This window comes from Mustela nivalis (assembly GCF_964662115.1).
Source record: "Mustela nivalis genome assembly, chromosome: 17".
In the NCBI taxonomy this organism is placed as follows: Eukaryota; Metazoa; Chordata; class Mammalia; order Carnivora; family Mustelidae; genus Mustela; species Mustela nivalis.
The window spans coordinates 17,478,535-17,494,483 of record NC_139036.1 but is presented as its reverse complement, the minus strand read 5'-3'; the positions used below and the strand labels follow the sequence as shown (position 1 = coordinate 17,494,483).

The window sequence follows — 15,949 nt, the reverse complement described above, 5'->3', positions numbered from 1 at the left end:
TGGCTCCCAATATCATCACCCACTCCCCCTCACTTTCTCAGCCTGGCTGACTTCCTTCTGGCTGTGGGTCAGCGAAAGGAGCCACCTTGGTGGTGGCCAGAGCTATTCTTGGGCAGGAGCTACAACATACACTCTCAAAACGCTGTCTGTAACTACTCCTTGTCAGTGGCTCGCCCTGATGGCCACTTAATCCAGACTTGAGAGGAATAGGTGACAAACAGAAGGCAGCCATCCAATTGCAGCCTCAGAGGCGGAGACACCCAATACGCACAGGAGATGGAATGAGGCACCTGCTCACTTGCTCTGGCATCAGATAATCTGTTAATTCCCTCTGTAACACAGGAGAACGCTCAGAATCCCCAAGTGTTAAAAGGATAATTAGCCACCACATGTTTGATCTCTGTGCCTGCCTGCACGTTAACCTCAACAGCCAGAGGGAAGCCCTCTTGCCTCTCTCCTCATTGACACTAGTCTCGTCAATGGGGCCTAACTGAAGTCTTTACTCCGGGAGATGCTACACAACCGCAGTTATTCCTAACCGCCTTGGCCACAGGAGCAAACATGATTGGAGTATACAGAGCCAGCCCCAAACCACTTTAGAGAGCCCTGGGAGTGAGAAGGAACAGGCTGCTGCTCAGAAGGTCGAACATATGAATAGCATCAGTGTAACAAAGTATTCGTCTGTTGTGGCTTTCCTGCCATCCTTCCAGATGCCCACTGGTCCCAAATGTCACCCTCTAACTTTCCAACTCAACTGCAGCAGGCAGTAAGGAAGTGGTAACAATCCATGTGATTAGAATAGGTCACCACTCTCATTCTTCTTCTGGTAAGGCCCCCTAAACCTCCGCTAGAGAAATCAAGACACCAGCATCCAAAAATCAAGAGGGGAAAGGGTAGAAAGCAGGCAAGGGGAAGATGTGTATGCCATCCTAAGAAAAATGGCAGCTTCTCCCCTCTAGCTCTTACTTTGGGCAGGATCACGGTCTGTACTGCCCCAGCTCAGCCCAGGCCCCTGCCAAACACTGCCAGCAGGCTGCCTCTAATTAGCAACAAGGCCAGCCCAGAATGGGGGCATAAGTCCAGAACAGAGGAAGCTAGAGTAGTATAAGGAGAGGCCACATCCTGGGAGTTGACATTAGTGACCCCTTAACAACTGGGTATCTTAGGCATAAGTTGCCTGCACATAGAAGGCCCTGAAAAGGCACAAAAGGGGGTGTCTTAGCTCGAAGAGACTGGCATTTTGAGAAGCCAAAGACTACAATAAGATACTCTCGTTAACCTGGATAAGGATAAGATGGGACAAAGGAAGATTACTTTCACCAAGCCCATTTCTATTTTTATGACAAATGGCAATCACAGGCTAGGCTATTTCTCAGAGGGCAAAGTTGTGACTAGGGCTCAAGGGGGAGAATGAACTGCTTAAAAACAATGATACTTTTGGCCTCTGGGGAGTCAAAGTTGACTTTCTTTCTTTCTAAGATTTTATTTGGGCGTCTGAGTGGCTCAATCGGGTAAGTATCTGTCTTTCAGCTCACGTCTGCCTCAGGCACCAAATTGGGCTCCCTGCTCAGTGGGGAGCCTGTTTCTCCCCACTGAAGCTCCTCCTGCTTGCACTAAGAAATAAATAAAATCTTTTTTAAAAATTAAAATTTTAGGGGCAAGTGGGTAGCTCAGTGAGTTAAGCATCTGCCTTTGGCTTAAGTCATGATCCCAGGGTCCTGGGATCGAGTCCTGCATCGGGCTTTTTACTCAGCAGGGAGCCTGCTTTGCCTCTGCCTACCTCTCTCTCTCTCTCTCTCTCTGACAAATAAGTAAATAAAATATTTAAAAAAAAATAAAAATTAAGATTTTATTATTTAAGAGAAAGAGAGAGAGAGAAAGAGAGACAAAGAGAGGGAAGGCAGGGAAGGGCAGAGGGAGAGGGAGTCCCAAGCGGACTCCACACTGAGCATGGACCCTGATACAGGGTTTGATCCCACGACCCTGAGATCATGACCTGAGCCCAAACCAAGAGTCAGATGCTTAACCAACCGCACTATGCAGGCCCTCCACAGGGTGGCTTCTTTTTTAAGACTCCTGCAATAAGGTTTGGGGATCAGGAAGGTAGAAACAACAGTCTCTTTGCTGTAAGTGTGGAAGAGCTCAACTACTTCTCAGAGCAGCAGCTGAAAAGGCAGCTTCATGAATGCTCTAGTGTTAGCCACAGAGCCTCAAATCTTCATTCACCTCTTCCCGCCTCTCCATAAAGGGCCTGAGAGTACTTCCCTGAAATGGTCTACGGGAGGGACAAACCACTAAGAATTCTGCTCTGATCAAGCAGGTGGTGATATCACTGCTATATGGGGTCAGAATGTCTGGGTCTCAGTGAGCCTTCTGACCACGTCACAGAGAATACTCTCAGGAAGCGCTGCCCACCCCGCCAAGGTTCAATGGTACAAAAGCACGTACTGAGCACCTACAGTATGCTTCACCCTGTGCTGAGTATTAAGGAGAACACAGCTACAAATAAAACAGAGTCCTTGCAAACTCAGGACCTTACAATTGGGTGAAAAAAACTGCTATTTACCCAAGTAACCATCGCAACTCAGACCCAGAGCCTCCAATGAGAACTATATTAAGTGCTATGGCATCTTCGGAGATACTCTTCGCCTCAAGCAGGCTTCTGTAGGCTAGCAGCCATAAGATGCCACTCCTTGGGAGGTATTCATTCTCATACAAGTGAGGAGGAAAACAGCATCCAGATTCCCAGAGTCCACCCACTTTGGGGGTAGAGCTAGGAAACTGGCCCTAGTCTGACAAATGCCCATATATATCCCTAGAGTTGGGCTGGGTCAGACCAACAAATGATGTGGGGTGGGGAAGGAAAAAGCATTGTTTGCCTTGGTATTTGCCTGGGTTCCTCTGGCTTTGTGTCAGGTAGCAGGAGCCTGACATGAGCTGAGGAACTCATTAATACTGTGAAATAGCCTTTCCCCTTCTTTCCAAAAGCAGGCTCGCTCAAGGGTTTAGGGGGACGGTTTTGGCTAAGCAAGTCAGACGGAAATATTTCTTACCAAGAAAGTCACCTGAGGTCTGAACTTGATTCTGCCCTTTCCCACATGTTCTCAGATGGGCAGATGACCAGAGCTCCCACTATTCCTGTGCCCAAATACCTGCACAGGCAGAAATAGTCTTCTCACTCCCACGTAACAGGGAGACTCTCTCATTTTTCTGAGAACATATTCATGGAAAACATAAACCAACTGTCGTCAAAGTTGTATGAAATCAGGAAATGGAGCGGCCGGGAGAAGGCTGCCATGTGGCCGGATGTTATGTATTTCTAATTAGCGCTATACATCTTTCAACGGCAAGTGTCCTTCTGCTGGGAAACACAACACACTGCCCTTGTTATTGTAACTGTCAGAGAAGTGCTTAAACAGATAATCTCCAGGAAAAGTGATAAACATGTCCCCTCTCCCACCCGTGTGTGTGCGACTGTGCTGCCAAAGCAAAGCTGTGCTTGACGGCTCCAGGATGGCAAAGCATCCTCCTGCAGGAAATGGGAATGAGGCAGAAGGAAGGGGAGAGGGAAGAGGAGGGGGGGCAAGCCCACCTGCCTGGACCCTCTGTGCCCAGCCAAGGGACAGAAGTTCAGATCTTCTGATCAGCTCCTGGGTCAGGGAGAGCACTGGAGGCAACCAGTACCTGTTAAGTATATGTGCTGCCAAAGCACACCAGTACCCGTAAGGATGAGGTTTGGCTGGTCACAGAAAAATCTGGCAGCAAGGAAATAAGCAGAGCTTCCCTGATGCACACGGCCAGCTTCCTGGCAAGGGGATGACAAGAATGCCGAAGGGGAGACACAGGACAGATGACACAGAGGTCTGGTACCCTGACCGGAGCAGAGGGATTCAGAAGCCACTGGGGTCTACTAGCCATTCCAGGAAAGAGAACCAACTATTTGCTCAGCTGCTTCACTAATAGCTGGAGAAAAATGCAGGCAAGACCACCTTATTCACTGACTCCCTCCCCACCGGCTCCTCCCAAAGACAGGAAATGAATGGTCAGTCACCTCCAAACTAACACCACCTGGAGGCGATTTATTGGCTCTTATCTTTCAGACATAGGGCTGCTTTTCTTATGAGTCAGTCACCAGTCAGACACAGTGCTGGCACAGTTCCTGAGCAGCCCACCAAAACCTCCTTGTCTGCAGGAAGTGGGCAGTGAGAGCATCTTTCGACTGCTGCTGTTTGGGCTACAGAGTTCCCTGTGGCAGTTGCTGACTGAAGGAGGGATGGAAGAGGCAGTCATTGTATAGAAACCAGATAAAAGCCCAGAGCAAAAGCAGAGCTCTCCAGGCCATTGGGGCATCGTTTTATTCCCCGAGAAGTAAAATGAATGAGTGAGGAAAACCAGGCACCAATAGACCAAGCAAATTATTCATGCATAATGGCAGAACACAGGTTGATCCAAGGCTGGCCATGAACAACGCATCCCCAAATGGTACAGTCGCAACAAAACCAGGAACACGGAAGGTAGTGTTTCTTCCCAAGAGCCCCTACTGTCAGGCCTGCTATTCCTTTTTGTAGGATTGTAAAACTGACTTTTTTTGGTGGGCAGATGTGAGGGCAAAGAAAATCCCAACCTAACAAAATGACCTCTCCTGGGACATCTGGGTGGCTCAGTCGGTTAAGTGGCTGCCTGGGCACCTGGGTGGCTCAGTCAGTTAAGTATCTGCCTTTGGCTTAGGTTATGATCACAGGGTCCTGGGATCAAGTCCCACATCTGGCTCCTTGCTCAGTGGGGAGCCTGCTTCTCCCTCTGCCTCTTCCTGCCTGTGCTCGCTCGCTCTCTCTGACAAATAAATAAATAAATAACTTTTTTTTAAAAAATGACCTCTCCCATTAGTTACAAAGTTATTTATTCAGCCCAGTGGTGGAGGATATGAAGGAAAATAAGATCCATCCATAGGAAGACAATAATCTAATGAGGAAGACAGGAAGAATACACAGACTCAAATAACTATAATTCAAGGAAGATGGAAGTAAGATGCTTTCTTTCACCAGAGGAAAAGAAAATCATCTCCAGCTAGGGGATAGCCGAGAAGGTTACACAGAAGAAAGCACTTCTGAGCAAGGCTGCAAAAAAAGAACAAAGCTGGAACAGGCAGGACGAAGGAGAGACTGCGTGTTGCTAAGGAGGCACGAAGGTCAGGGCACACCAGGCACCCTTCCACATGGCAAGCGAGGGACTCAAGAGTGCCACCACACGGGGACCACAAAGCACCAGGCCTGCAAGGAACGCAGACCTAAGTTGGCACGGGGTAAAGAGGGCACCTGCTCAAGGTTTCCAAACGAAGCACAGGTGAGTGTTTTATGATGATTTTATCTAGCCAAAACATTTAGGATACATTAGGGTAACTGGAATAATATAAAAGGAACAGAGACTTGTTGGGAAGCCAAGAAGGCATGAACTTGTTTGAACTGAGAGAAATTATGTGTAAATGTACTTTGTAAACTTTATAATGCCAAATAAATGTAACATCTTTCTTATAGGAGCTAGAAGAGGGAACAGACAGGAGTGTATGGATGTGAGAAATGCTGCCGAAGGAAAATCAAGAGCGATGGAAATGATGTGTGGAGGGAAGGGATTCACTGGAAGGGAGCAAGGACTCTTAACTAATAATCTCGGCAGGTTCCAGAGGATCCTGAGACCTCAAAAAGGATAACACCTACCAAAGGAGGTCCAGGAAAGGGGCCTAAGTTTGGGATTGCAGAACACCTGGAGGGAGGGAGGTATGCAGCAAGGAGTCCCCAGGCTCCCACCCACTTGGCTCTAAGCCAGACCTGTCTTTCCAGAACAAAGACACTTCAGGGGGTCAGAAATACTTGAGGAAGACCTTGCATAAGGAGGTCTGGGGAAGTCTGAACTGGCTCTCCCTGTGGAAGCCATTAGATATTCAGCACTTCATTTGTTTCCAATTCTTGTATGAGTGCAGCTCCAGGCTGTGGGGTGAGAGGCTCCTCTCTGACGTAATCAGGAAGCAGCTGCAAAATTAAGGAATCCCTCATGACATCATAAAAAGGGTCGATGGTTTACTGGGGAAAGTATAAAAATTAATTACATATTCCCACATGAATCCTTCCCCTAAATCTGTACACACTCCTTCCCACCCCCACATATTCTCTCATCAACAACATCCCAAAGCCACCTCACTGATCAGGGTACAAAAGAGCAAACAAAACCCAGGAAGACAAAGTTCTCTGGTATACCCACTGTCTGCCCCACACATTTGGAACTTAATAAGTGACAGCCTGTCCTGGAATTTTTATACATATAGCATGCTTCCCCAACAAAACTATAAGCCCCTTGAGGACAAGAGCTATGTCAAGACTTCACATCCTTGAAAATTAGCACCATGACAGGGTTCAGGACATGTGTGCTGTTCACAACGGTAGGTACACTATGCCTCTCATTTGTGAATCCTAACCATAAACAACATGATTCCACTGTGACCTGAAATAATAACTAAGATATACTGAGACCTGTGTTTGGCATAAAGACTGTGTGTGTGTGTGTGTGTAAAATCTCAAAACTTCACATAAGATTTGCATAAGAGGTATTATTTTCCCTCTCTGACAGTTGAGGAAACAGAGCCAGAGAAGTTAAATGACTTGCCCAAGGTTACAACGCCAGTAAGTGTCAGCACTGGGATTTGAATTCAAGTCTGTCTGCTCTTGTACCTACACTGTTTCCATACCTGACTGTCACAAGCCTGTGATTCAAGCTACAAGCCCCAAATCTTCCTCTCTTTTCTGTGAATATAAAAACCTTAGAATCTCTGTGGTTCTGCACAAAAAGCTCTAAGGTAACAACTATGTGGAATCTAAAATAAAAACAATATACCATTTTAGGGTGCTTGGGTGGCTTGGTCGGTTAAAAGTCTGCCTTTGGCTCAGGTCATAATCCCAGGATCCTGGCATGGAGCCCAATGTCGGGCTCCCTGCTTATCTGGGAGTCTGCTTCTCCTTCACCCTCTGCCCCTCCCACACCCCTACCCTCCCGCATATGAGCACACACTCTCTCTCTCAAGAAATAAAATAAAATAATAAATAATAAAAGCACCATACCACTTATAATAACACCAAAGAAAACAAAATAGTTACATATAAAATATTAGCTATTTTCAATATTCAATCTAACAAAATATGTACAGCATCTCTAAGTTGAAAATTACAAAATACTGATGAAGGAAATCAAAGAAGACCTAAATAACTGGAGAGATTTACCCTGCTTGTACTCTGGAAGACTCAACATTGCAGAGATGTCAATTCTCAACCACACAGATCTATACGTTCAATGCAAATACCATTAAAATCTCAGCCAAGTTTCTTTTAGATACAGACAAGCTTATTCTAAAATTTACATGTAAAGGCAAAGGGCCTAGGATGTTTAAAACCACTCTGAAAAAGAACGTAGTAGGAGGAAATCGTTCTTCCCCATGTTAATTAAGTCAAAGAAAGGAGAGCCTTTTCAATGAATGGTGCTAGAACAATTAGATATCCACAGGCCAAAAAGTGAATACTGACCTGACCTAAGTCTCACATTTTATGCAAAAATTAAGTGACAATGGATCAAAGACTTAGATGTAAAAACATAGGACCATAAAATTTTTAGAAAAAAAATGAAGAAAATCTTCAGGACCTAGGACCAAGAGAATATTTGGACTGACTGCCAAAAGCACAATCTACAAAAAGTTAAATTGAGATACTGAACCTCATAAAAATTTAACACTTTTGTTCTGCAAAAAAAAAAAACGGTAAGAGGATGAAAAGGCAAATTATAGACTGGGATAATATATCAAAATAAACTACAAAGGACAGGCATCTAGATGCTATAAAAAACTCTCAAAACTCAATGGTGAGAAAACAATCTAATTAGAAAATGGACAAAAGACACAAGCAAACATTTCACCAAAAAAGGATATACAGATGACATGTAAGCACATGAAAAGATGCCCAATATCCTGAGTCACCAGGAAAGTAACATCTAAAACTACAACGAGGTATCACTACATATCTACCAGAATGACTAAAATATTGAATAGTAATGATACCAGCAAGCTGGTGAGGATGCAGAGGAACGGGATTACATAACCTGAGCTGACTGGAAGGTAAAAATGGCACAGGCATTCTGGAAAATAGTTTGGCGGTATCTTCTAAACCTAAAAATGTACTTATGATTCAGCAATTATCTTGGGCATTTATCACATGAAATGAAAACTTATGTTTGCACAAAAATCTGTAAACAAATGTTCATGGAAGCTTTATTCATAACAGCCTAAACTGGAAACAACCCAAATGTCCTTCAACAGATGAACAGTTAGACAGTGAACATCCACAGCACAGAATACTACTCAGCATAAAAAGAAAAGTGGTATGTACAATAACCTCGATAAACCATCAGGGAATTAAGTGTAGCCAAAAAAGCCAATTTTAAGAGGTTACATACTATATAATCCCATTTATAGAATATTCTTGAAACAAAGTGATTACAGAGACAGAGCACAGGGGTTAAGATTTGGGGAGAGAAGGGGATGGGGTATTTCTAAAGAAGTAGCCATAGGGAGCTCTGCAGTGTTGGGACAATTCTGCACCTTGACTGTGTGCAGTTACAGGAAGCTACCTGTGTGATAAAATTGTACATAACTATATATACACATGTGCAACTGGCAAATATATACCTGTATGAATGCGTAACTGGTGAAATGAGTAAGGCCTGTGGACTGTACCAATGTCAATTTCATGGGATCGATATTGTGCTAAAGTCAAGATGCTAACATTAGGGAAGGAGGGATGAAGGGGACACAGGATGTCTCTCTACATTTCTTTACAATGTCCTGTGAATCTATAATTATTTCAAAATATAAAGTTTAAAACAACTAAGAGACCCCCCCAAAAGATCTAAGATTCCAGAAACATTTTTCTTTTACAAAGTATAGGGCTTCTTACACATTTGGGGGACATTTTCCCAATCAGCAGATTACTCTGCACAGACACTGCATGCAGCACCCCCATTTGCATCTTGTGCTGTCCAGCCTGAGCTGCTGGAGGCTACTGTGGCTCTTTATCTGGATTGAGCAAGAAACTGTCAGGGGCAACTAAAAGGAAAATAAGAAAAAAGAAAGGAAAGTTCACTGAAGACAGAACTTCTATCTACAAAATAAGGAGTAAAGCAAGAGAACTTCATCATCAGATCAGTAAAATCCATGTCAAGCAGCAGACTGGAGGTGATGAGAAAGTGAAGAAAGATGACAAGAAGAACAAATTGCAGAAGCTAAGTGAGCTGTTTAAACATGTTCTTGCTGCTCAAAAAATAAGGAAAGGTATAAATCTCAAATCGGTGGTATGTGTAATCCACCAACAACAAGGACAGTCGGGGGGAAAAAGTTACTTAAAACACGTTGCTTAGTGCTGTTTTCTTCGTAAGTGAAACTGCTTATGCATTTTCAGGGTGCAATGCTTTGGACCATTAATTAGATGGATATTAAGAAGTTTTCTTTTAATTGGCAGTATTAGCCTCAACACCATGTGAAACTATCTTTGTCAATAAGTCTGTAGACCAGGGGCGCCTGGGTGGCTCAGTGGGTTAAGCCTCTGCCTTCGGCTCAGGTCATGATCTCAGGGTCCTGGAATCGAGCCCCGCATCGGGCTCTCTGCTCAGCGGGGAGCCTGCTTCCTTCTCTCTCTCTCTGTATGCCTCTCTGCCTACTTGTGATCTCTGTCAAATAAATAAATATAATCTTAAAAAAATTAAAAAAAAAAATAAGTCTGTAGACCAAACTTCAAAAACAAACAAACAAAAAACCTTCATCAAAACAAATAAGCGCGCGTGCGCACACATACACACATATACTTGTCTCCAAAAGACAAAAATGAAAAGAGAAGCCACAGAGAAAATTTTCTTCCTGGGAGAAAATATGTGCAAAATACCTATCTGACAAAGGACTCATCTGTAAGAACTTTTTCAACTTAATAAAACAAAAAAATGAGCAAAGAAGATATGTGGATGGCAAATAAGTACGTGCTCAACATGCACTTCTTCTTTTTTTTTTTTTAAAGATTTTATTTATTTATTTGACAGAGAGAGATCACAAGTAGGCAGAGAGGCAGGCAGAGAGAGAGGAAGGGAAGCAGGCTCCCTGCTGAGCAGAGAGCCCGATGCGGAACTCGATCCCAGCACCCTGAGATCATGACCTGAGCCGAAGGCAGCAGCTTAACCCACTGAGCCACCCAGGCGCCCTCAACATGCACTTCTTATAAAATGCTCAATATTATCAATCCTTAGGGAAATCAAAACCACAAATACAACCCCCTAGGATGGCTGTACCCAAAAAGAGAACAAGTGTTGCTGAACACATGGAGTATGGGGAACTCTCACACACTGCTTTGGGAATATAAAATGATACAGCCACTTTGAAAAGCAAGTGGGCAGTTTCTTAAAACCAAAGTTAAAACACTCATTTACCAAGTGACCTGGCTATACCACTCTGAGGAATTTGTGTAAAAGCAGTGAAAGCATATGTCCACAAAAAGCTTTACACTTGAATGTTTGCAGCAGTTTTATTCCAAAATAGCGCAACCTTGAAAATACCCAAACATCCATTAACAAGAGAATGGATAAACAAATTGTGGTATATCCATACAATGGAAGACTACTCAGCAACAAAAAGGAACAAACAACTGAATCATTCAACAACAAGTATAAATCATTATTGTGGAATAAAGAAGACAGGCCAAAAGACAGTGAGAGAGAGAGAGAGAGAGAGAGAGAGAGAGGAAATACTGTCAAATTCTAGAAAATACAAACTCTTTTATAGTGACAGGAAGCAGATCAGTGGTTGCCTGGGGATTGGGAGGTAAAGTTAGGGAAGAATGGATTACCAAGAGGCACAAGTAAACTTTTCTGAGTGAAGGGTATGTTCACTATCTTGACTGTGTTGATGGTTTCACAAATGTATACGTATGTCAAATTCATCAACTGTACAGTCTACATATGTATAGTCTGATGTACATCAATCAGATCTCAATAAAAACTGTTAAAAAAGATTTTTTTTAAATAACAGAATGCCATTAAAAGGCCATTAGTCTGACTCATCATTTAAGATTTTAAGAAATCATAACTTAGAGGCTGATTTGATAAAGCTGGACATGTACTGAGTGCCTAATACACAATTTGACACTCAGGAACATGTTGCAAACTGGCACCGATATTTGCAGTTTACAGACAAGGAAACTAAGCCTCAGAGAGGGTAAGTTAACTTTCTTCATCAAGGTCACAGCGGATAAATAGCTGGGAAAAAATTCAAACATGTGATGTGGTTGATTCTAAAGCTTATTATACCATTACAACACAACTGCTACCTTCTGAAAGTGATAAAATGACCTCCACAAGAGCTAAGCCTTCTCCAGATGATAGCCTGACTTACCCTCCTCCTTTATATGAAGCTATGTGGCCAAGAAGTGTCCTGGGGACTCTATCAAAACATCTTGGCAAGACAGACAACAAACCATTTCTACTCTCTACAAGGAAAAATGAAAGCACTCCTAAAGGAGTGCTAAAGGAGTGCTTTCATTTTTTTCCAGAGAATAACCATTTTATAAATGATACACTATAGATTTCCTGGAAAAGGAAGGCAGGCAGGTAGGCAAGCAAGGAGGGAGGGCAGTGGGGTGGGGGGGGCGGAGAAAGAGATAGAGGTAGTGGGGAGTGGAAAGAAAGAGAGAGAAAGAAGGAGGAGGAAGGGTGGGCAGGCAACCAGTCAAAACACACTCTGGCCATTTCCACTTTAGTTGTGTCTCTGGATTGATATTTTTGTCACACTGAATTTCCTGCCTGATTCAGGGTTATTCAAATACACGTCCCCTTTTGGGCAAGAAGAGCTGCTGCAAGCGGAATGGCATGATGGCACCAGCTAAGTCCCTCAAGGATGGGGCCCGGGAGAAGAGTGTCTGCCATTCCAGCATCTCATCTGGAAGATTTACAAGTAAATCTTGAAGGACAGAGTTTCTACATCTACACTGCTTACCAGAGGTTTTGCAAGGCTTGCTTCTCTCACAACATTTGGGGGAAGCAAAGCAGGAGTGAAAAAGATTAGCATCTTCTTAATTACATTAGGCAGGTAAGTGTCCCTGTGGAATTCTATTAAGAGAACTGGGGTATCTTGTGTCAGAAATTATTTAGGGTTCTGGAAGAGAAGAGAAGTGAAGTATGCTTCCTAAAAAGTCATACCCACGAGCCAATCTAGAAGGAAACTTTTGCTGTAGCAATGAGAAGGAATTAATAACGCCACAACCCTTCTGACGGTCTAGATAGGTTTGGCAGCTGATTTAGAAAAACAACTTGAAACCCATTTTTGTTGGTATGAAGCTTCAGGAGCACTTGGGGACTAATGTAAAAGTTAATGAGAGATAATGCCTGCAGACAACCTGATTCAGAGAAAGCTCCTTTAATACGGCAGGCAGAAGGTGGGGAAATGCTCAGCTTCCATTTTAACAGATTAACTCATTTTTTTGTTTGTTTTATGGCTTCCTGAAGCATTTTTAAGAGTATGACAGGGGCACCTGGGTGGCACAGTGGGTTAAGCCTCTGCCTTGGGCTCAGGTCATGATCTCAGGGTCCTGGGATCGAATTCCACATCAGGCTCTCTGCTCAGCAGGGAGCCTGCTTCCCCCTCTTTCTCTGTGCCTCCCTCTCTGCCTACTTGTGATCTCTGCCTGTCAAAAAAAAAAAAAAAAAGTATGACAGAGTGTGCAAACAATACCAAAAAAAGACAATTCTGAGACAGGTAGGACACAGAGGTACCCAGGATAGGAAGGATCTCTTGGACTCCTTCTGAGAAGCTTCCAGAACCCAAAGATTTGGGCCATCAAACAAATCTTGAGGGCTCAGTACTTAAAATTAAGGCCAATGAGAAGACATAATTCTTGGGTGGATTCCGTGTGACTATCCAAATCTGCACATTCATCACAATCTTCTCTAGTAGCTCACTCTAGAAGTTCCTCAAAGCTTTATAATTCAAGATCAATGCCCAAAATAGATTGAGCAAGCAATGACTTCGTCCAACCTTCTCCCCTATGGATCATATAGTTTTAAAGTAGAAAAGGGGTAAGCAGAATAATAGCTAAATAAAGCAGTTATGCCAAGGAAAGGTAGCGCTTGATGAAGGTGACTAGAAATCCATGAGGCATCAGCAAGTCCTCTGACTTAGAAGCTCTAGAAACGACATCCCGTTTAGTAACAGCCATTCCAAATTTGTAATCAGTTGGCTAACTGGTTAATTTGTCAACAATATAAACTGAAACCTATAAACATTATTTTCAACTAAATTTAATTATTTTGTTTATATTTATTCTTTTATACCTCATCCCACAAAAGACTTGTGAAACTTAGGGCAAAATCACCTATAATTAAGTAATGTTAAAGTAGATATAGAAAATCAGGAGAAAGAAAAACTAAAATACAAATAAGTCAATCAGGTGCCATGAATAAACTTAAAATTTACCTCTGATTTTCCTGGCAGCCAAAGCAAAAATGGAAACACCAACAGTTGTCATTATTGGGAAAGAATAAATATATCTAAATAATAATAAGCATTAGAATAAGTATTTAGAATAAATATATCTAAATTATATCTAGATAGAATTAGAATAAATAATTAGAATAAATATATCTAGATAATAAATAAATAACTATAAATATACAGTTGTCATTATTGGAAAAGAATAAGTTTATCAGTTACTCAGGAAAAACAAATCTTTTCTCAGCACTGAGTTCTCAAATCATTTTTTTAACACAGACTCTTTGCAAGGGATACTGTGTGAAAAAAATGAAAAATACTCTTTAAAGGTCTTTACAGCATGCGGCTTTATTACCTACTGTTAAAAGATACCCAAGAAAAATTATCCAGAAGCTATTTGTATGGTGAGACAAAATATGTAAGTATCACAATCTAACAATGTTTTTCCCAAAACACAGATATAGTAGTATTTTATATACTGACAGATTAGGTATACAGTGCTTCAAGAAAAAATTTTTAAAAGATTTTACTCATTTCATATTTCGTGATGAAATGAATATTTATTTCATATTCATTTCATATTCATAAAGGCAGAGACTTTAACCACTGAGCCATCCAGGCACCCCCCCCCATGTCTTGTTCTTGACCTGAGAGGAAAAGCTTTCATCCTTTTAGCCTTGAGTGCTAGGCTTGTCATTATAGGGCTTTTATTATGTTGAAGTATGTTGCAGAATTCTATACCTAATTTATTAAGAATTTTATCATGACTAAATATTGAATTTTTTGGATGCTTTTTCTTTGTTTTCCTTATTGAGATAATCGTATGATTCTTTTCTTTCATTCTAATAATGTGATGTATCACACTGATTGATTTGCCTATATTGAACCATCCTTGCATCCCAAGAATAAATCCCACTTGACCGTGGTGAATAATCCTCTTAGTATGCTGTTGAATTCAGTGCGCTAGTATTTTATTGAGAATTTTTGCATTTGTATTCATTAGGGATATTGGCCTGTAGTTTTCTTTTCTGGCTTTGGTATCAGGATAATGCTGGCCTTGTAAAATAGGTTTGGAAGTGTTCCCTTCTCTTTGTTTTTTGTTTTACTTTTTAAACTGTTCCAAGGATTGGTGTTAATTTCTGTAAAACGTTTGATAAAATTCACCAGTGAAGTGATGTGCTCCTGGACTTATCTTTGCTGGGAGATTTTGATTACTGTTTCAGTGTCCTTGCTAGTAATTAGTCTATTCAGATTTTCTATCTCTTTCTGATTTGGTCTTGGTAAGTTGTATGTTTCTAAGAATTTTTCCATTTCTTCTAGGATGTCCAGTTTGTTAGCAGATAATCTCTTAAAATCCTTTGAATTTCTGTGGTATCAATGTCATGTCTCTTTTTCATTTATGATTTTTTTGACTTGGGTCCTTTATATTTTTTCTTGGGTTAGGCTGCTAATGGTTTTTCCATTTTGTTTATCTTTTCAGTGAAACAACTCTTAGTTTGGTCAATCTTTTCATTTGTTTTTCTATTCTCTATTTTACTTATTTCTCCTCTAATCTTTAGTAGGCCCTTTTTAAGAAGTAAGGCAGTGCTCTATAAATAAATCTGTTAGGTATTTTCAACTAGCAGGTCAATTCTGTCCTCCAAACGTAGGAAACCTCACAAGAAAATGAAGTTGAATTGGTGCTTAAAAACTGTTTGGCGGGTGCCTGGGTGGCTCAGTGGGTTAAGCCACTGCCTTCGGCTCAGGTCATGATCTCAGGGTCCTTGGATTGAGTCCCGCATCGGGCTCTCTGATCAGCAGGGAGCCTGCTTCTTCCTCTCTCTCTCTCTGCCTGCCTCTCTGCCTACTTGTGATCTCTGCCTGTCAAATAAATAAATAAAATCTTTAAAAAAAAAAAAAACTGTTTGGCAAGGAATGCTAATCCCAGAATTATAAAGCTTTGCTCTCTGTACCAGTGTTCAAATATTAAATTTGGCTTTTAAATCTCTTTGCTGGGGCGCCTGGGTGGCTCAGTGGGTTAAGCCGCTGCCTTCGGCTCAGGTCATGGTCTCAGGGTCCTGGGATCGAGTCCTACATCGGGCTCTCTGCTCAGCAGGGAGCCTGCTTCCCTCTCTCTCTCTGCCTGCCTCTCCATCTACTTGTGATTTCTCTCTCTCAAATAAATAAATAAATAAAATCTTTAAAAAAATAAAAAAATAAATCTCTTTGCTTCATAGTTTGTTGTTGAACTTTTTGTTTTAGAAATATCCCCATAATGTACAGAAATTAAATTTTACAGGTAAGACAATTTCCCATTAGTATCTATACATCTATGTTATATACATATATATTCACATATATACAGGTAAGTATATATGTATATACATATATGTAATTATATATCTGTATTAT

General features: G+C 41.8%; 1 protein-coding gene across 3 annotated transcripts in view; it reads right to left on the bottom strand.

Moving 5' to 3' along the window:
* SMG6 (SMG6 nonsense mediated mRNA decay factor) overlaps positions 1–15,949 on the bottom strand; it is a 247,643-nt gene that overhangs the window by 139,491 nt on the left and 92,203 nt on the right. The gene's annotated exons all lie outside the window — the stretch shown is intronic.